The following is a 21,270-nucleotide window of genomic DNA, read 5'->3' as shown; positions in this document are numbered from 1 at the left end:
TCACTCCCTATGCACTCTCCACTCCCTATGCACTCTCCACTCCCTATGCACTCTCCACTCCCTATGCACTCTCCACTCCCTATGCACTCTCCACTCCCTATGCACTCTGCACTCCCTATGCACTCTGCACTCCCTATGCACTCTGCACTCTCCACTCCCTATGCACTCTGCACTCTCCACTCCCTATGCACTCTCCATGCACTCTGCACTCCCTATGCACTCTCCACTCTGCACTCTCTATGCACTCTGCACTCCCTATGCACTCTCCACTCTGCACTCTATGCACTCTGCACTCCCTATGTACTCTCCACTCTGCACTCCCTATGCACTCTGCACTCCCTATGCACTCTGCACTCTCCACTCCCTATGCACTCTCCACTCTCCACTCCCTATGCACTCTCCACTCCCTACGCACTCTCCACTCTCCACTCCCTATGCACTCTCCACTCCCTATGCACTCTCCACTCTCCACTCCCTATGCACTCTCCACTCTCCACTCCCTATGCACTCTCCACTCCCTATGCACTCTCCACTCCCTATGCACTCTCCACTCTCCACTCCCTATGCACTCTCCACTCTCCACTCCCTATGCACTCTCCACTCTCCACTCCCTATGCACTCTCCACTCTCCACTCCCAATGCACTCTCCACTCTCCACTCCCTATGCACTCTCCACTCTCCACTCTCCACTCCCTATGCACTCTCCACTCCCTATGCACTCTCCACTCTCCACTCCCTATGCACTCTCCACTCTCCACTCCCTATGCACTCTCCACTCCCTATGCACTCTCCACTCCCTATGCACTGTCCACTCCCTATGCACTCTCCACTCCCTATGCACTCTCCACTCCCTATGCACTCTCCACTCCCTATGCACTCTCCACTCCCTATGCACTCTGCACTCTCCACTCTCCACTCCCTATGCACTCTGCACTCTCCACTCTCCACTCCCTATGCACTCTCCACTCCCTATGCACTCTCCACTCCCTATGCACTCTCCACTCCCTATGCACTCTCCACTCCCTATGCACTCTCCACTCCCTATGCACTCTCCACTCTCCACTCCACTCCCTATGCACTCTGCACTCCCTATGCACTCTCCACTCCCTATGCACTCTCCACTCCCTATGCACTCTCCACTCCCTATGCACTCTCCACTCCCTATGCACTCTGCACTCTCCACTCTCCACTCCCTATGCACTCTCCACTCCCTATGCACTCTCCACTCCCTATGCACTCTCCACTCCCTATGCACTCTCCACTCCCTATGCACTCTCCACTCCCTATGCACTCTCCACTCTCCTCTCCACTCCCTATGCACTCTCCACTCTCCACTCCACTCCCTATGCACTCTGCACTCCCTATGCACTCTTCACTCCCTATGCACTCTCCACTCCCTATGCACTCTCCACTCCCTATGCACTCTCCACTCCCTATGCACTCTCCACTCCCTATGCACTCTCCACTCCCTATGCACTCTGCACTCCCTATGCACTCTGCACTCCCTATGCACTCTGCACTCTCCACTCCCTATGCACTCTGCACTCTCCACTCCCTATGCACTCTCCATGCACTCTGCACTCCCTATGCACTCTCCACTCTGCACTCTCTATGCACTCTGCACTCCCTATGCACTCTCCACTCTGCACTCTATGCACTCTGCACTCCCTATGTACTCTCCACTCTTCACTCTCTATGCACTCTGCACTCCCTATGCACTCTCCACTCTCCACTCCCTATGCACTCTCCACTCTCCATGCACTCTCCACTCTCCACTCCCTATGCACTCTCCACTCTCAATGCACTCTGCACTCCCTATGCACTCTGCACTCCCTATGCACTCTCCACTCTGCACTCTCTATGCACTCTGCACTCTCCACTCCCTATGCACTCTCCACTCCCTATGCACTCTCCACTCCCTATGCACTCTCCACTCCCTATGCACTCTCCACTCCCCACTCCCTATGCACTCTCCACTCCCTATGCACTCTCCACTTTCCACTCCCTATGCACTCTCCACTCCCTCGAGCTGCACTCCCTATGCACTCTCCACTCCCTATGCACTCTCCACTCCCTATGCACTCTCCACTCCCTATGCACTCTCCACTCTCCACTCCCTATGCACTCTCCACTCCCTATGCACTCTCCACTCCCTCGAGCTGCACTCCCTATGCACTCTCCACTCCCTATGCACTCTCCACTCCCTATGCACTCTCCACTCCCTATGCACTCTCCACTCTGCACTCCCTATGCACTCTCCACTCTGCACTCCCTATGCACTCTCCACTCCCTATGCACTCTCCACTCCCCACTCTGCACTCCCTATGCACTCTCCACTCTCCACTCCCTATGCACTCTCCACTCCCTCGAGCTGCACTCCCTATGCACTCTCCACTCCCTATGCACTCTCCACTCCCTATGCACTCTCCACTCCCTATGCACTCTCCACTCCCTATGCACTCTCCACTCCCTATGCACTCTGCACTCTCCACTCCCTATGCACTCTGCACTCTCCACTCCCTATGCACTCTGCACTCTCCACTCCCTATGCACTCTCCACTCCCTATGCACTCTCCACTTCCTATGCACTCTCCACTCCCTATGCACTCTCCACTCCCTATGCACTCTCCACTCTCCACTCCACTCCCTATGCACTCTGCACTCCCTATGCACTCTTCACTCTCCACTCCCTATGCACTCTCCACTCCCTATGCACTCTCCACTCTCTATGCACTCTCCACTCCCTATGCACTCTCCACTCCCTATGCACTCTCCACTCCCTATGCACTCTCCACTCCCTATGCACTCTGCACTCCCTATGCACTCTCCACTCCCTATGCACTCTCCACTCTGCACTCTCTATGCACTCTGAACTCCCTATGCACTCTCCACTCTGCACTCTCTATGCACTCTGCACTCCCTATGTACTCTCCACTCTTGACTCTCTATGCACTCTGCACTCCCTATGCACTCTCCACTCTCCACTCCCTATGCACTCTCCACACTCCACTCTCCACTCCCTATGCACTCTCCACTCTCTATGCACTCTGCACTCCCTATGCACTCTCCACTCCCTATGCACTCTCCACTCCCTATGCACTCTCCACTCCCTATGCACTCTCCACTCTCTATGCACTCTCCACTCCCTATGCACTCTCCACTCCCTATGCACTCTCCACTCTGCACTCTCTATGCACTCTGCACTCCCTATGCACTCTCCACTCTGCACTCTCTATGCACACTGCACTCCCTATGCACTCTCCACTCTGCACTCTCTATGCGCTCTGCACTCCCTATGTACTCTCCACTCTTCACTCTCTATGCACTCTGCACTCCCTATGCACTCTGCACTCTCCACTCCCTATGCACTCTCCACTCCCTATGCACTCTCCACTCCCTATGCACTCTCCACTCCATATGCACTCTCCACTTCCTATGCACTCTCCACTTCCTATGCACTCTCCACTCCCTATGCACTCTCCACTCCCTATGCACTCTCCTCTCCACTCCCTATGCACTCTCCACTCCCTATGCACTCTCCACTCCCTATGCACTCTCCACTCTCTATGCACTCTCCACTCCCTATGCACTCTCCCCTCCCTATGCACTCTCCCCTCCCTATGCACTCTCCACTCCCTATGCACTCTGCACTCCCTATGCACTCTCCACTCTGCACTCTCTATGCACTCTGCACTCCCTATGCACTCTCCACTCTGCACTCTCTATGCACTCTGCACTCCCTATGTACTCTCCACTCTTCACTCTCTATGCACTCTGCACTCCCTATGCACTCTCCACTCTCCACTCCCTATGCACTCTCCACTCTCCACTCCCTATGCACTCTCCACTCCCTATGCACTCTGCACTCCCTATGCACTCTCCACTCCCAATGCACTCTCCACTCCCTATGCACTCTCCACTCCCTATGCACTCTTCACTCTCCACTCCCTATGCACTCTCCACTCCCTATGCACTCTCCACTCTCTATGCACTCTGCACTCCCTATGCACTCTGTTATGTTATGTTATGTTATGTTATGTTATTTGTGATTTTTATAGCGCACGGCTACTCAGTGAGTGTCCCGGCGCTTTATTGACATCCTAAAAGCAAACATAACACATAAAGAATAAAGAGGGAAGCACAAAAAGAATTTTAATTGTTTTGTAAAATCAAAGAGGCAAACAGCCAGGTTTTGAGGGCCTTTCTAAAAGATAGCAAATTAGAGTTGCTTCGTAGCAAAAAAGGCAGAGAGTTCCAAAGCTGAGGGGCCCGAAGCATAAAGGAACGACCTCCCAGTCGAGCCTTCCTCACACGGGGTACAACGGCAAGAAGCTGTGATCCAGATCTCAAAGATCGCGACGGGCAATATTGCTTGAGCCTCTTCTGCAGGTATTTAGCCCCAGTTGAGTGAAAGGCCTTATGGGCAAGGGTCAGAGTTTTAAAAACTATCCGCTGTCGGATAGGCAGCCAATGGAGTGCCTGTAGCAGGCCAGAAGCATGCGCTCGCCTATGCAAGCCAAAAATGGCGCGAGCCGCCGCATTTTGGACCACCTGCATCCGCTGCAGGAGGTATTCGGGCAGGCCAAGATATAAGATGTTAGCATAGTCCAATCTTGAACCAATCAAGGCCTGGACCGCAATCCTCCTGTGATCTTCTGAGAGCAGCGGAAAGAACTTCCGCAACATGCGGAGAAGTCCAAAACACGAGCCTGTAAGAGTGAGGATCTGAGATCTGAGGGTCAGACCGTTGTCAATTTTGACCCCCAGATTCTTTGCTACCTGCGACGACTGGCTCGGAGGAGACATGTCTGTCGGCCACCACATCTGCCAGTCCGGGTCGGATTGGCAACCGAAGAAGAGTACCTCCGATTTATCTGAGTTGCACTTGAGGCTGTTTAGTTGGAGCCATTTGAAAACAGCCCCAAGGCACTCACAGATACTCTCTCCGTCAAAATCCTCCCCTTTCCGGCAGGTGAAGAGCAGCTGGGTGTCATCCGCGTAGGATACGATCTGGGCTCCATAGGACTCCGCCAGGGCCGCCAATGGGGTCATGAAGATGTTAAACAGAGTCGGGCTCAATACCGAGCCCTGCGGGACTCCGACTCCCAATGGCGGCATCTCGGCGGAAGCCGAGGAAACCCAGACCGACTGTCGGCGACCAGCTAGAAAAGATGTAAACCATCTCAACACCGTCCCCCTCAGACCGATCTCATGAAGTCTTAAGAGGAGACCCCCATGGGGGACGGTGTCGAAGGCCGCCGACAGATCGAGCATGATCAACATCGCTCTACCACCCAGATCTAGCATCTCCTTGATGGCCTCAGAGACCTCCAACAGCGCCGTCTCCGTACTCAGATTAGGGCGAAAGCCCGACTGAGTAGGGTGAAGCAGGTCGTTGGTTTCCAGAAAATTGGAAAGCACGCTGTGAACATGCTTCTCCAGGGTCTTGGCTAAGGCCGGAAGAAGAGAAATCGGCCTATAATTGGCCAAGACCTCAGGAGCCAGACCGGGCTTTTTAATCAAAGGAATGACCATAGCCCGCTTCCACGCCACAGGAACCTCACCTAGGCTAAGGGAGCGATTCAGGAGAGGGTTAACCAACGGGTTGACTACCTCCGCCACCCTATGCACTATGCACTCTCCACTCCCTATGCACTATGCACTCTCCACTCCCTATGCACTCTCCACTCCCTATGCACTATGCACTCTCCACTCCCTATGCACTATGCACTCTGCACTCCCTATGCACTCTCCACTCCCTATGCACTCTCCACTCCCTATGCACTCTCCACTCCCTATGCACTCTCCACTCCCTATGCACTCTGCACTCCCTATGCACTCTCCACTCCCTATGCACTCTCCACTCTGCACTCTCTATGCACTCTGCACTCCCTATGCACTCTCCACTCTGCACTCTCTATGCACTCTGCACTCCCTATGTACTCTCCACTCTTCACTCTCTATGCACTCTGCACTCCCTATGCACTCTCCACTCCCTATGCACTCTCCACTCTCCACTCTCCACTCCCTATGCACTCTCCACTCCCTATGCACTCTGCACTCCCTATGCACTCTCCACTCCCTATGCACTCTCCACTCCCTATGCACTCTCCACTCCCTATGCACTCTCCACTCCCTATGCACTCTCCACTCCCTATGCACTCTCCACTCTGCACTCTCTATGCACTCTGCACTCCCTATGCACTCTCCACTCTGCACTCTCTATGCACTCTGCACTCCCTATGCACTCTCCACTCTGCACTCTCTATGCACTCTGCACTCCCTATGTACTCTCCACTCTTCACTCTCTATGCACTCTGCACTCCCTATGCACTCTCCACTCTCCACTCCCTATGCACTCTCCACTCTCCACTTCCTATGCACTCTCCACTCTCTATGCACTCTCCACTCCCTATGCACTCTCCACTCCCTATGCACTCTCCACTCCCTATGCACTATGCACTCTCCACTCCCTATGCACTATGCACTCTCCACTCCCTATGCACTATGCACTCTCCACTCCCTATGCACTCTCCACTCCCTATGCACTATGCACTCTCCACTCCCTATGCACTATGCACTCTCCACTCCCTATGCACTCTCCACTCCCTATGCACTCTCCACTCCCTATGCACTCTCCACTCCCTATGCACTCTCCACTCCCTATGCACTCTGCACTCCCTATGCACTCTCCACTCCCTATGCACTCTCCACTCCCAATGCACTCCCCATTCTGCACTCCCTATGCACTCTCCACTCCCTATGCACTCTGCACTCTCCACTCCCTATGCACTCTCCACTCCCTATGCACTCTCCACTCCCTATGCACTCTCCACTCCCTATGCACTCTCCACTCCCTATGCACTCTCCACTCTGCACTCCCTATGCACTCTCCACTCTGCACTCCCTATGCACTCTCCACTCCCTATGCACTCTCCACTCCCCACTCTGCACTCCCTATGCACTCTCCACTCTCCACTCCCTATGCACTCTCCACTCCCTCGAGCTGCACTCCCTATGCACTCTCCATTCACTATGCACTATGCACTCTCCACTCCCTATGCACTCTCCACTCCCTATGCACTCTCCACTCCCTATGCACTCTCCACTCCCTATGCACTCTCCACTCCCTATGCACTCTGCACTCTCCACTCCCTATGCACTCTGCACTCTCCACTCCCTATGCACTCTGCACTCTCCACTCCCTATGCACTCTCCACTCCCTATGCACTCTCCACTTCCTATGCACTCTCCACTCCCTATGCACTCTCCACTCCCTATGCACTCTCCACTCCCTATGCACTCTCCACTCTCCACTCCACTCCCTATGCACTCTGCACTCCCTATGCACTCTTCACTCTCCACTCCCTATGCACTCTCCACTCCCTATGCACTCTCCACTCCCTATGCACTCTCCACTCTCTATGCACTCTCCACTCCCTATGCACTCTCCCCTCCCTATGCACTCTCCACTCCCTATGCACTCTCCACTCCCTATGCACTCTGCACTCCCTATGCACTCTCCACTCCCTATGCACTCTCCACTCTGTACTCTCTATGCACTCTGCACTCCCTATGCACTCTCCACTCTGCACTCTCTATGCACTCTGCACTCCCTATGTACTCTCCACTCTTCACTCTCTATGCACTCTGCACTCCCTATGCACTCTCCACTCTCCACTCCCTATGCACTCTCCACACTCCACTCTCCACTCCCTATGCACTCTCCACTCTCTATGCACTCTGCACTCCCTATGCACTCTCCACTCCCTATGCACTCTCCACTCCCTATGCACTCTCCACTCCCTATGCACTCTCCACTCCCTATGCACTCTCCACTCTCTATGCACTCTCCATTCCCTATGCACTCTCCACTCCCTATGCACTCTCCACTCTGCACTCTCTATGCACTCTGCACTCCCTATGCACTCTCCACTCTGCACTCTCTATGCACTCTGCACTCCCTATGCACTCTCCACTCTGCACTCTCTATGCACTCTGCACTCCCTATGTACTCTCCACTCTTCACTCTCTATGCACTCTGCACTCCCTATGCACTCTGCACTCTCCACTCCCTATGCACTCTCCACTCCCTATGCACTCTCCACTCCCTATGCACTCTCCACTTCCTATGCACTCTCCACTCCCTATGCACTCTCCACTCCCTATGCACTCTCCACTCCACTCCCTATGCACTCTGCACTCCCTATGCACTCTTCACTCTCCACTCCCTATGCACTCTCCACTCCCTATGCACTCTCCACTCTCTATGCACTCTCCACTCCCTATGCACTCTCCACTCCCTATGCACTCTCCACTCCCTATGCACTCTGCACTCCCTATGCACTCTGCACTCCCTATGCACTCTCCACCCTGCACTCTCTATGCACTCTGCACTCCCTATGCACTCTCCACTCTGCACTCTCTATGCACTCTGCACTCCCTTTGTACTCTCCACTCTTCACTCTCTATGCACTCTGCACTCCCTATGCACTCTCCACTCTCCACTCCCTATGCACTCTCCACTCTCCACTCTCCACTCCCTATGCACTCTCCACTCCCTATGCACTCTGCACTCCCTATGCACTCTCCACTCCCTATGCACTCTCCACTCCCTATGCACTCTCCACTCCCTATGCACTCTTCACTCTCCACTCCCTATGCACTCTCCACTCCCTATGCACTCTCCACTCTCTATGCACTCTGCACTCCCTATGCACTCTGCACTCCCTATGCACTCTCCACTCCCTATGCACTCTCCACTCCCTATGCACTCTCCACTCCCTATGCACTCTCCACTCCCTATGCACTCTGCACTCCCTATGCACTCTCCACTCCCTATGCACTCTCCACTCTGCACTCTCTATGCACTCTGCACTCCCTATGCACTCTCCACTCTGCACTCTCTATGCACTCTGCACTCCCTATGTACTCTCCACTCTTCACTCTCTATGCACTCTGCACTCCCTATGCACTCTCCACTCTCCACTCCCTATGCACTCTCCACTCTCCACTCTCCACTCCCTATGCACTCTCCACTCCCTATGCACTCTGCACTCCCTATGCACTCTCCACTCCCTATGCACTCTCCACTCCCTATGCACTCTCCACTCCCTATGCACTCTCCACTCCCTATGCACTCTCCACTCCCTATGCACTCTCCACTCTGCACTCTCTATGCACTCTGCACTCCCTATGCACTCTCCACTCTGCACTCTCTATGCACTCTGCACTCCCTATGCACTCTCCACTCTGCACTCTCTATGCACTCTGCACTCCCTATGTACTCTCCACTCTTCACTCTCTATGCACTCTGCACTCCCTATGCACTCTCCACTCTCCACTCCCTATGCACTCTCCACTCTCCACTTCCTATGCACTCTCCACTCTCTATGCACTCTCCACTCCCTATGCACTCTCCACTCCCCATGCACTCTCCACTCCCTATGCACTATGCACTCTCCACTCCCTATGCACTATGCACTCTCCACTCCCTATGCACTATGCACTCTCCACTCCCTATGCACTATGCACTCTCCACTCCTGTTGGACAGGCCGCATGTTCGAGCTGTCCCCCCTCCCCGCAATGGGACCAGGACCCTGGCTCTCCCTGCATCCCCAGCCAGAGTCCACAAACGACCACCCGAAGTACCCTGCAATCCCTCCACTACAAGACACCAGCTCCGGACCCAGCTGGCCCGGGTCACCATCTACCCCACCACATCGACCCGGCCGCCATCTTGGGGCACTGCAGCACGAGGCCGCGTGGCCTCAACTCGACCCTAACCCCGGGCCCGGCCGGCCCCGACATCGAGGCCCCACCATCCTCCCAGGAGGCAGAGTGACCACTTGGCGAGTCAATGGGAGAAGGAATCGTCAACGGCTCTCCTCCGCCAGGTGTCGATCACCCCAGGCCGCCTGGGCGCTGGCTCCACCCCCCTGCTGGGTGTCTGGACTCCCTCATCCCGGACCTCCCGGCCCCCAGGCGCGAGGGTCCGGACATCAAAGGGGACCAGACCTATAACTGGGGCAGGGCCAGACCAGGAAGGCAGTTGTATCCTGGAGTCGAGAGACCCGAGAAGAACTCATCCGTGACTTGGCCTGCTGGCGCTGCCGCGGCCCTCTGCCTCGTGAAACCATCGTCTTGGCCTGCTGGCGCTGCCGCGGCCCTCTGCCTCGTGAAACCATCGTCTTGGCCTGCTGGCGCTGCCGCGGCCCTCTGCCTCGTGAAACCATCGTCTTGGCCTGCTGGCGCTGCCGCGGCCCTCTGCCTCGTGAAACCATCGTCTTGGCCTGCTGGCGCTGCCGCGGCCCTCTGCCTCGTGAAACCATCGACTTGGCCTGCTGGCGCTGCCGCGGCCCTCTGCTTTATGAGACTATCACCTTGGCCTGCTGGCGCTGCCGCGGCCCGATCCACAGACCCTCCAGCTCGAGGATTGTGAGCTCGCCTTTTACCACTACCTGTACCGATCCGGTACCAAGACTGTCCCGCTACCCCCTTTCCCTACAGAGACTAGAAGTGAGAGGACCCCCGGGTCCAAGTTATCCTGTATCGCTGATATCCTTGCCTTAAGAACCTTATATAAAGCCTTGAACTCGACTTGGTGTGGTGCCTGTTTGTGGGGAGGGAGGGTACTTGTCTGTACGATCGCCGGAGACGGTCCCCCTCGGGGATCTCTCCCTCGGTATCCGGCCGACCCTCAGGGTCCCCGTCTAACATTGGTGGCCAGCGACGGGATCCGAACCTACGCATAATCGTACAGAAAGTCACTCGCCCCACCACACACAACAACCATGTCAATAGAGAGCGGAACAACGGAAAAATTTCAGATGGAAAAATTGGAAGACTACAACCACCGGGAACTGAAGCAATATTGCATAGAACTTGGACTTCCAACCACAGGTCTTAGCACAAAGGAAGACTTCAAACGAGCCCTAGAAGCTTGGGCAGAAACGGGTACGGCCGTACCCCGAACACAAACAACCGAAACGAGCCCCGCACCAACTAAAGAAAGAGCGGATCTCTCCCTGGAAGAGATCCGAGAAAGAGAAAAAACCAGACTCCACGAATTAGAACTTGCCCGACTTCGCTTGGATGGGGAACTCAAGCTGGCAGAACAAAAAATAACCCTGGAACACTTACGGCTCAGGGAAGAGCGGGAAGACAAGCAAAGACAGAGGGAGCTAGAGGAAAAGAGACTAGAGTACGAACATGAGCGCAATCTCAAAGCACTGGAGATTCAGAAACAGAATAAAGACCTCGGGCTCCCCGAACGACCGACCCCGTCTGCCTCGACCGAGCCCAAGGTTCACATCCCCAAAGATGTCATCCGGGAATACCACAAGAACGATGATATCCAGCAGTGGTTTAAAGCCTATGAGGTGGCAATGACCTCCCACCGGATTCCCCGAAGCGATTGGGGAGCCGGATTATGGGGGAGGTTTGTCAACGAAGGGCGGGACGCCCTGCTGCAACTCCCGGACCAGCTAATGACCTCCTACGACCACATGAAGGCCGCCCTCCTCACTCGATACGGGCTCACACCTGAGATGTACCGCCAACGGTTCCGCGACTGCAAACGGATTCCAGGTACAACTTGGGTGGAGTACGTGAACTTTTTTAGCCGAGCCTTCGAGGGGTGGATCAAGGGCAACAAAGTAACCACCTACGAACAACTCTTTGACCTTATCGTATGGGAACACCTGTCGAACAACTGCTTCGTGGAGCTCCGGCAACACCTCCTGGACAGCAAGCTAACCGACCCTCGACAACTCGCCGCCGAAGCCGACCGGTGGGAAAGCACCCGAGTTGGACGGAGCGCACCCAGCGAAGTATCCAGATCGTATCGCCCCCGAGGGGGAGGAGGAAGTCAGGGTCGGGGGAGAGACCCCGGCCCCTCGTCACCCCCCAGAAACCCCTCGACCCCAGTTGGCCGGGGAAGCCCTGCCGTCCGGGCCGGTTTCCGGGCCAACATTACGTGCCACAGGTGCCAGCGACCCGGCCACTACGCCAGTGATCCCAACTGCCCAAAGAATCCGAACACGACTCCCCGCCAAGTTGCAGCGGCGGCCCTAGGGGAAGAAATAATCCCGGAAGACCAAGAGGAGTACGAGACCGATCCCTCGGAATGGGCACCCGCCGCCATGGCACTGGTCTGCTTAGGGGAGAGAGACATGATTCCGCGGGCCCCCCTTCCCGCCAACACACAGAAGTACGGTCAATGGGTTAACATCAATGGTCGCCGGGCGGAAGCCCTCCGCAACACCGGGGCCAGTGTAACGGCGGTCCGACGCCACCTCGTCACTCCAGACCAAATCTTGCCGAACATTCTTTGCCCTGTTCGATCAGCCGACAACTCCGAAAGCCTATGCCACATGGCCTGCGTCCCCTTCGAGTGGGGAGGAGTAACAGGGATGTTAAAAGTAACTGTCCGCGATGATGCCCCCGTGGACTGCCTCCTAGGAAACGACCTTGAAAGCTCTCCCTGGGCAGCTGTCGAACGGAGGGAGCACCTGGGGATGCTTGGCCTCCCCGAATGGGTCTGCGTCACGACCCGGTCCATGACCGCCCGCGCGGTCCCCAGCCCAGAAGAGCCCGAGTGGCCAGAACCTCCTCCCGCGCTCATCCCAGAGGAGGCCGCCCCAGAAGCCATTCCCTTGACCCAAACCGAAGAAGGACCCGACCAGCTTCGGGACGTCCCTGACCTGGCACAATGGCGGCAGGAGGGAGGCCCCACGCAGGAACAATTCCGGGCCGAACAGAAAACATGTCCCTCTCTCGAAGGACTCCGGCAGCAAGCCCTGGCCCAGAGCACCGGGGATACCTCGGGGGCCCACTGGATCTACTGGGACCAAGACCTGCTCTACAGCGAGCAGAAAATTGCAGAACTAGGGGCCAGTCGGGTGCTGGTGGTGCCCCTTCGCTTCCGAGACTTCCTCCTGAACTTAGCCCACGATGTCCCCCTTGCCGGACACCTGGGGCAGGATAAAACCTACGACCGCCTGGTGACCCATTTTTTCTGGCCCCACATGCGGAAGGATGTCACCAACCACTGCAAGGCCTGCCCCACCTGCCAGGCCAGCGGAAAAAGTGGCCGAAAAATCAAAGCACCATTACAACCCTTTCCTGTCGTCACCACCCCGTTTGAACGAGTGGGAATAGACATTGTGGGGCCCCTCGACCCTCGAACAGCCCAAGGACACCGGTTCATCCTGGTCCTTGTAGACCACGCCACCCGCTATCCCGAGGCCATCCCTCTTCGGACTGTGACGGCCCCCGCGGTGGGCCGGGCCCTGATGGGGATCTTCTCCCGGGTGGGGTTCCCCCGGGAGGTCGTCAGTGACAGGGGCACGAACTTTATCTCCAGATATATGAAGTCCCTCTGGCAGCAATGCGGGGTCACCTACAAATTCACGACCCCCTATCACCCGCAAGGAAACGGACTGGTCGAGAGATTCAACCGCACCCTCAAGGGGATGATTATGGGTCTAGAAGAACCCCTTCGACGCCAGTGGGACGTACTGCTTCCATGCCTCCTGTTTGCCTATCGGGAGGTCCCGCAGAAGTCCCTCGGCTTCAGCCCCTTTGAACTACTGTACGGGCACCCCGTCCGGGGCCCCCTCAGCCTAGTCAAGGAAGGTTGGGAGCAGCCTCCCCAGAAAACTCCCCCGGACATCTACCGGTATCTCCTGGCTCTCCGCAACCAGACCCGGCGGTTCCGAGACACCGCCAAAGCCAACCTCGAGGCCAGTCAGGAGGACATGAAGAGGTGGTACGATCAGCACACGTCCTCCATTGAGTTCGAACCTGGACAACAGGTCTGGGTGATGTCCCCGGTTGAGCCCTGTGCCCTCCAAGACAGATGGTCCGGGCCCTTCAAGGTAATCGAACGCAAGGGGCCCGTCACCTATTTAATCGACATGGAGACTGCCCGGAACCCCCTACGGGTCCTCCATGCCAACAGGCTCAAACCCCATTTTGTGCGATCCGAACTCAGCCTCCTGATGGCTACCGATACTGGGACAGAAGAAGACTCCGAACCCCTTCCGGACTTACTGAGGGCCCTCGAGCAGGATGGCTCAGTGGAAGGGGTCCAGCTCTCCGAGGCCCTGTCCCCGGAGCAACGCCAAGACTGCCAAACGCTCCTGAGGCAGTTCGCCTCCCTGTTCTCCCTCACCCCCAGAGTCACCCCCTGGTGCCTCCACGATGTGGACACCGGGGACAGCCCTCCTATTCGACACCGAGCATACCGCGTACCAGACCGGGTACGAGCCTGCATCCAGACCGAGGTGTCCAAGATGCTGACCCTAGGAGTGATCGAACCCTCAGACAGTCCCTGGGCGAGCCCGGTCGTCCTGGTTCCCAAGGCAGCTGCCCCGGGCGTTGCCCCTGAGCTCCGGTTCTGCGTGGACTATCGAGGGCTGAATGCAGTTACCCGGACCGACGCTCATCCCATCCCCCGGGCAGACGAGCTAATTGACCGGATGGGGGCCGCCCGCTACCTGAGCATCTTCGACCTAACAGCGGGTTACTGGCAGATCGGCCTCACCCCTAGGGCCCAAGAACGATCCGCCTTCTCTCCCCCAGACGGGCACTACCACTTTAAAGTCATGCCCTTCGGCATGAAAAACGACCCGGCAACGTTCCAACGGCTGGTAAACCAGGTACTGGCGGGCCTGGAAGACTTCAGCGCCGCCTACCTGGACGACATTGCTGTGTACAGCCACCAGTGGACCGACCACCTCCGCCACCTGCGGGAGGTTCTACACGCCCTCCAGCAAGCCGGGCTCACCATCAAGGCCAGCAAGTGCCAAGTTGGCCAAGGGTCCGTGACCTACCTGGGACACCAAGTGGGAAGCGGGCTGGTGGCCCCTCTCCAACTCAAGATTGCTGCCATCCAGGCCTGGCAACCCCCTACGAGCCAAACGGAGGTCCGGGCCTTCCTGGGGCTCACCGGATACTACCGGCGGTTCGTGAAGGACTATGGCAGCATCGTGGGGCCCCTCACAGAGCTCACCTCCAAAAAGAGCCCCAAAACCGTCAACTGGACCCCGGACTGCCAATCAGCCTTCGAGAAGCTAAAGACCGCCATGTGCACGGCCCCCGTGCTCCAGGCTCCCGACTACAGCCGGGAATTCATTGTGCAGACGGACGCCTCCGATCATGGTGTGGGGGCCGTCCTCTCCCAACTCAACACCGAAGGGGTCGACCATCCGGTGGTCTTCATCAGCAGACGCCTCTTGCCCCGAGAACAGCGCTGGAGCGCCATTGAGAGGGAGGCCTTCGCCGTAGTCTGGGCACTCAAGAAGCTCCGGCCATACCTCTTCGGCACCCACTTCCGGGTGCAAACAGACCACCGACCCCTGCAATGGCTGATGCAAATGCGGGGGGAGAACCCGAAGCTGTTGCGCTGGTCCATCTCCCTGCAGGGGATGGACTTCACGGTGGAACATCGTCCAGGCCAGGACCACGCCAACGCCGACGGCCTGTCACGCTTTTTCCGCCTCAGCGAGGAGAGTCCCCAGGAAGATGGCTGACTCTCCCCGCCTTCAGCTGGGGGGGACGCATGTTGGACAGGCCGCATGTTCGAGCTGTCCCCCCTCCCCGCAATGGGACCAGGACCCTGGCTCTCCCTGCATCCCCAGCCAGAGTCCACAAACGACCACCCGAAGTACCCTGCAATCCCTCCACTACAAGACACCAGCTCCGGGCCCAGCTGGCCCGGGTCACCATCTACCCCACCACATCGACCCGGCCGCCATCTTGGGGCACTGCAGCACGAGGCCGCGTGGCCTCAACTCGACCCTAACCCCGGGCCCGGCCGGCCCCGACATCGAGGCCCCACCATCCTCCCAGGAGGCAGAGTGACCACTTGGCGAGTCAATGGGAGAAGGAATCGTCAACGGCTCTCCTCCGCCAGGTGTCGATCACCCCAGGCCGCCTGGGCGCTGGCTCCACCCCCCTGCTGGGTGTCTGGACTCCCTCATCCCGGACCTCCCGGCCCCCAGGCGCGAGGGTCCGGACATCAAAGGGGACCAGACCTATAACTGGGGCAGGGCCAGACCAGGAAGGCAGTTGTATCCTGGAGTCGAGAGACCCGAGAAGAACTCATCCGTGACTTGGCCTGCTGGCGCTGCCGCGGCCCTCTGCCTCGTGAAACCATCGTCTTGGCCTGCTGGCGCTGCCGCGGCCCTCTGCCTCGTGAAACCATCGTCTTGGCCTGCTGGCGCTGCCGCGGCCCTCTGCCTCGTGAAACCATCGTCTTGGCCTGCTGGCGCTGCCGCGGCCCTCTGCCTCGTGAAACCATCGTCTTGGCCTGCTGGCGCTGCCGCGGCCCTCTGCTTTATGAGACTATCACCTTGGCCTGCTGGCGCTGCCGCGGCCCGATCCACAGACCCTCCAGCTCGAGGATTGTGAGCTCGCCTTTTACCACTACCTGTACCGATCCGGTACCAAGACTGTCCCGCTACCCCCTTTCCCTACAGAGACTAGAAGTGAGAGGACCCCCGGGTCCAAGTTATCCTGTATCGCTGATATCCTTGCCTTAAGAACCTTATATAAAGCCTTGAACTCGACTTGGTGTGGTGCCTGTTTGTGGGGAGGGAGGGTACTTGTCTGTACGATCGCCGGAGACGGTCCCCCTCGGGGATCTCTCCCTCGGTATCCGGCCGACCCTCAGGGTCCCCGTCTAACAACTCCCTATGCACTCTCCACTCCCTATGCACTCTCCACTCCCTATGCACTCTCCACTCCCTATGCACTCTCCACTCCCTATGCACTCTGCACTCCCTATGCACTCTCCACTCCCTATGCACTCTCCACTCCCTATGCACTCTCCACTCTGCACTCCCTATGCACTCTCCACTCCCTATGCACTCTGCACTCTCCACTCCCTATGCACTCTCCACTCCCTATGCACTCTCCACTCCCTATGCACTCTCCACTCCCTATGCACTCTCCACTCCCTATGCACTCTCCACTCTGCACTCCCTATGCACTCTCCACTCTGCACTCCCTATGCACTCTCCACTCCCTATGCACTCTCCACTACCCACTCTGCACTCCCTATGCACTCTCCACTCTCCACTCCCTATGCACTCTCCACTCCCTCGAGCTGCACTCCCTATGCACTCTCCACTCACTATGCACTATGCACTCTCCACTCCCTATGCACTCTCCACTCCCTATGCACTCTCCACTCCCTATGCACTCTCCCCTCCCTATGCACTCTCCACTCCCTATGCACTCTCCACTCCCTATGCACTCTCCACTCCCTATGCACTCTCCACTCCCTATGCACTCTGCACTCTCCACTCCCTATGCACTCTGCACTCTCCACTCCCTATGCACTCTGCACTCTCCACTCCCTATGCACTCTCCACTCCCTATGCACTCTCCACTACCTATGCACTCTCCACTCCCTATGCACTCTCCACTCCCTATGCACTCTCCACTCCCTATGCACTCTCCACTCTCCACTCCACTCCCTATGCACTCTGCACTCCCTATGCACTCTTCACTCTCCACTCCCTATGCACTCTCCACTCCCTATGCACTCTCCACTCTCTATGCACTCTCCACTCCCTATGCACTCTCCACTCCCTATGCACTCTCCACTCCCTATGCACTCTCCACTCCCTATGCACTCTCCACTCCCTATGCACTCTCCACTCTGCACTCTCCATGCACTCTGCACTCCCTATGCACTCTCCACTCTGCACTCTCTATGCACTCTGCACTCTGCACTCTCTATGCACTCTGCACTCCCTATGTACTCTCCACTCTTCACTCTCTATGCACTCTGCACTCCCTATGCACTCTCCACTCTCCACTCCCTATGCACTCTCCACACTCCACTCTTGTTAGACGGGGACCCTGAGGGTCGGCCGGATACTGAGGGAGAGATCCCCGAGGGGGACCGTCTCCGGTGATCGTACAGACAAGTTACCTCCCTCCCCACAAACAGGCACCACACCAAGTCGAGTTCAATGCTTTATATAAGGTTCTTAAGGCAAGGATATCAGCGATACAGGATATCTCGGACCCGGGGGTCCTCTCACTTCTAGTCTCTGTAGGGAAAGGGGGTAGCGGGACAGTCTTGGTACCGGATCGGTACAGGTAGTGGTAAGAGGCGAGCTCACAATCCTCGAGCTGGAGTGTCTGTGGATCGGGCCGCGGCAGCGCCAGCAGGCCAAGATAATAATCTCCCTAGGTAGGGGGCCGCGGCAGCGCCAGCAGGCCAAGTCGATGGTTTCACGGGGCAGAGGGCCGCGGCAGCGCCAGCAGGCCAAGTCGATGGTTTCACGAGGCAGAGGGCCGCGGCAGCGCCAGCAGGCCAAGACGATGGTTTCACGAGGCAGAGGGCCGCGGCAGCGCCAGCAGGCCAAGACGATGGTTTCACGAGGCAGAGGGCCGCGGCAGCGCCAGCAGGCCAGTCACAGATGAGTTCTTCTCGGGTCTCTCGATTCCAGGATACAACTGGTTTCCTGGTCTGGTCCTGCCCCAGTTATAGGTCTGGTCCCCTTTGATGTCCGGACCCTCGCGCCTGGGGGGCCGGGAGGTCCGGGATGAGGGAGTCCAGACACCCAGCAGGGGGGTGGAGCCAGCGCCCAGGCGGCCGGGGGTGATCGACACCTGGCGGAGGAGAGCCGTTGACGATTCCTTTCTCCCATTGACTCGCCAAGTGGTCACTCTGCCTCCCGGGGGGAGGTTGGTGCCTCGATGTCGGGCCCGGCCGGGCCCAGGGTGAGGGTCGAGTTGAGGCCACGCGGCCTCGTGCTGTAGTGGCCCAAGATGGCGGCTGGGCCGAGGCCGTGGTGTGGATGGTGACCCGGGCCAGCTGGGTTCGGAGCTGGTGTCTTGTGGGTGAGGAATTGCAGTGTACTTCGGGTGGTTGTCGGGGACTCTGGCTGGGGATGCAGGGGGAGCCAGGGTCCAGGTCCCATTGTGGGGAGGGGGCAGCCCGACCATGCGGCCTGTCCAACATGCGTCCCCCCCAGCTGAAGGCGGGGAGAGTCAGCCATCTTCCTGGGGACTCTCCTCGCTGAGGCGGAAAAAGCGTGACAGGCCGTCGGCGTTGGCGTGGTCCTGGCCTGGACGATGTTCCACCGTGAAGTCCATCCCCTGCAGGGAGATGGACCAGCGTAGCAGCTTCGGGTTCTCCCCCCGCATTTGCATCAGCCATTGCAGGGGTCGGTGGTCTGTTTGCACCCGGAAGTGGGTACCGAAGAGGTATGGCCGGAGCTTCTTGAGTGCCCAGACTACGGCGAAGGCCTCCCTCTCAATGATGCTCCAGCGCTGTTCTCGGGGCAATAGGCGTCTACTGATGAAGACCACTGGCTGGTCGATCCCTTCGGCGTTGAGTTGGGAGAGGACGGCCCCCACACCATGATCGGAGGCGTCCGTCTGCACAATGAATTCCCGGCTGTAGTCGGGAGCCTGGAGCACGGGGGCCGTGCACATGGCGGTCTTTAGCTTTTCGAAGGCCGATTGGCAGTCCGGGGTCCAGTTGACGGTTTTGGGGCTCTTTTTGGAGGTGAGCTCCGTGAGAGGCCCCACGATGCTGCCATAGTCCTTCATGAACCGCCGGTAGTATCCGGTGAGCCCCAGGAAGGCCCGGACCTCCGTTTGGGTCGTAGGGGGTCGCCAGGCCTGGATGGCAGCAATCTTGAGTTGGAGAGGGGCCACCAGCCCGCTTCCCACTTGGTGTCCTAGGTAGGTCACGGACCCTTGGCCCACCTGGCACTTGCTGGCTTTGATGGTGAGCCCGGCTTGCTGGAGGGCGTGTAGAACCTCCCGCAGGTGGCGGAGGTGGTCGGTCCACTGGTGGCTGTACACAGCAATGTCGTCCAGGTAGGCGGCGCTGAAGCCTTCCAGGCCCGCCAGTACCTGGTTTACCAGCCGTTGGAACGTTGCCGGGGCGTTTTTCATGCCGAAGGGCATGACTTTAAAGTGGTAGTGCCCGTCTGGGGTAGAGAAGGCGGATCGTTCTTGGGCCCTAGGGGTGAGGCCGATCTGCCAGTAGCCCGCTGTTAGGTCGAAGATGCTCAGGTAGCGGGCGGCCCCCATCCGGTCAATTAGCTCGTCTGCCCGGGGGATGGGATGAGCGTCGGTCCGGGTAACTGCATTCAGCCCCCGATAGTCCACGCAGAACCGGAGCTCAGGGGCAACGCCCGGGGCAGCTGCCTTGGGAACTAGGACGACTGGGCTCGCCCAGGGACTGTCTGAGGGTTCGATCACTCCTAGGGTCAGCATTTTGGACACCTCGGTCTGGATGCAGGCTCGTACCCGGTCTGGTACGCGGTACGCTCGGTGTCGAATAGGAGGGCTGTCCCCGGTGTCCACATCGTGGAGGCACCAGGGGGTGACTCCGGGGGTGAGGGAGAACAGGGAGGCGAACTGCCTCAGGAGCGTTTGGCAGTCTTGGTGTTGCTCCTGGGACAGGGCCTCGGAGAGCTGGACCCCTTCCACTGAGCCATCCTGCTCGAGGGCCCTCAGTAAGTCCGGAAGGGGCTCAGAGTCTTCTTCTGTCCCATTATCGGTAGCCATCAGGAGGCTGAGTTCGGATCGCACGAAATGGGGTTTGAGCCTGTTGGCATGGAGGACCCGTAGGGGGTTCCGGGCAGTCTCCATGTCGATTAAATAGGTGACGGGCCCCTTGCGTTCGATCACCTTGAAGGGCCCGGACCATCTGTCTTGGAGTGCACAGGGCTCAACCGGGGACATCACCCAGACCTGTTGTCCAGGTTCGAACTCAATGGAGGACGTGTGCTGATCGTACCACCTCTTCATGTCCTCCTGACTGGCCTCGAGGTTGGTTTTGGCGGCGTCTCGGAACCGCCGGGTCTGGTTGCGGAGAGCCAGGAGATACCTGTAGATGTCCGGGGGAGTTTTCTGGGGAGGCTGCTCCCAACCTTCCTTGACTAGGCTGAGGGGGCCCCGGACGGGGTGCCCGTACAGGAGTTCAAAGGGGCTGAAGCCGAGGGACTTCTGCGGGACCTCCCGATAGGCAAACAGGAGGCAGGGAAGTAGCACGTCCCACTGGCGTCGAAGGGGTTCTTCTAGACCCATAATCATCCCCTTGAGGGTGCGGTTGAATCTCTCGACCAGTCCGTTTCCTTGCGGGTGATAGGGGGTCGTGAATTTGTAGGTGACCCCGCATTGTTGCCAGAGGGACTTCATATATCTGGAGATAAAGTTCGTGCCCCTGTCACTGACGACCTCCCGGGGGAATCCCACCCGGGAGAAGATCCCCATCAGGGCCCGGCCCA

This window comes from Lissotriton helveticus, chromosome 12 (genome assembly GCF_964261635.1).
Source record: "Lissotriton helveticus chromosome 12, aLisHel1.1, whole genome shotgun sequence".
Classification (NCBI taxonomy): Eukaryota; Metazoa; Chordata; class Amphibia; order Caudata; family Salamandridae; genus Lissotriton; species Lissotriton helveticus.
Note: the sequence above shows the minus strand (reverse complement) of the source record.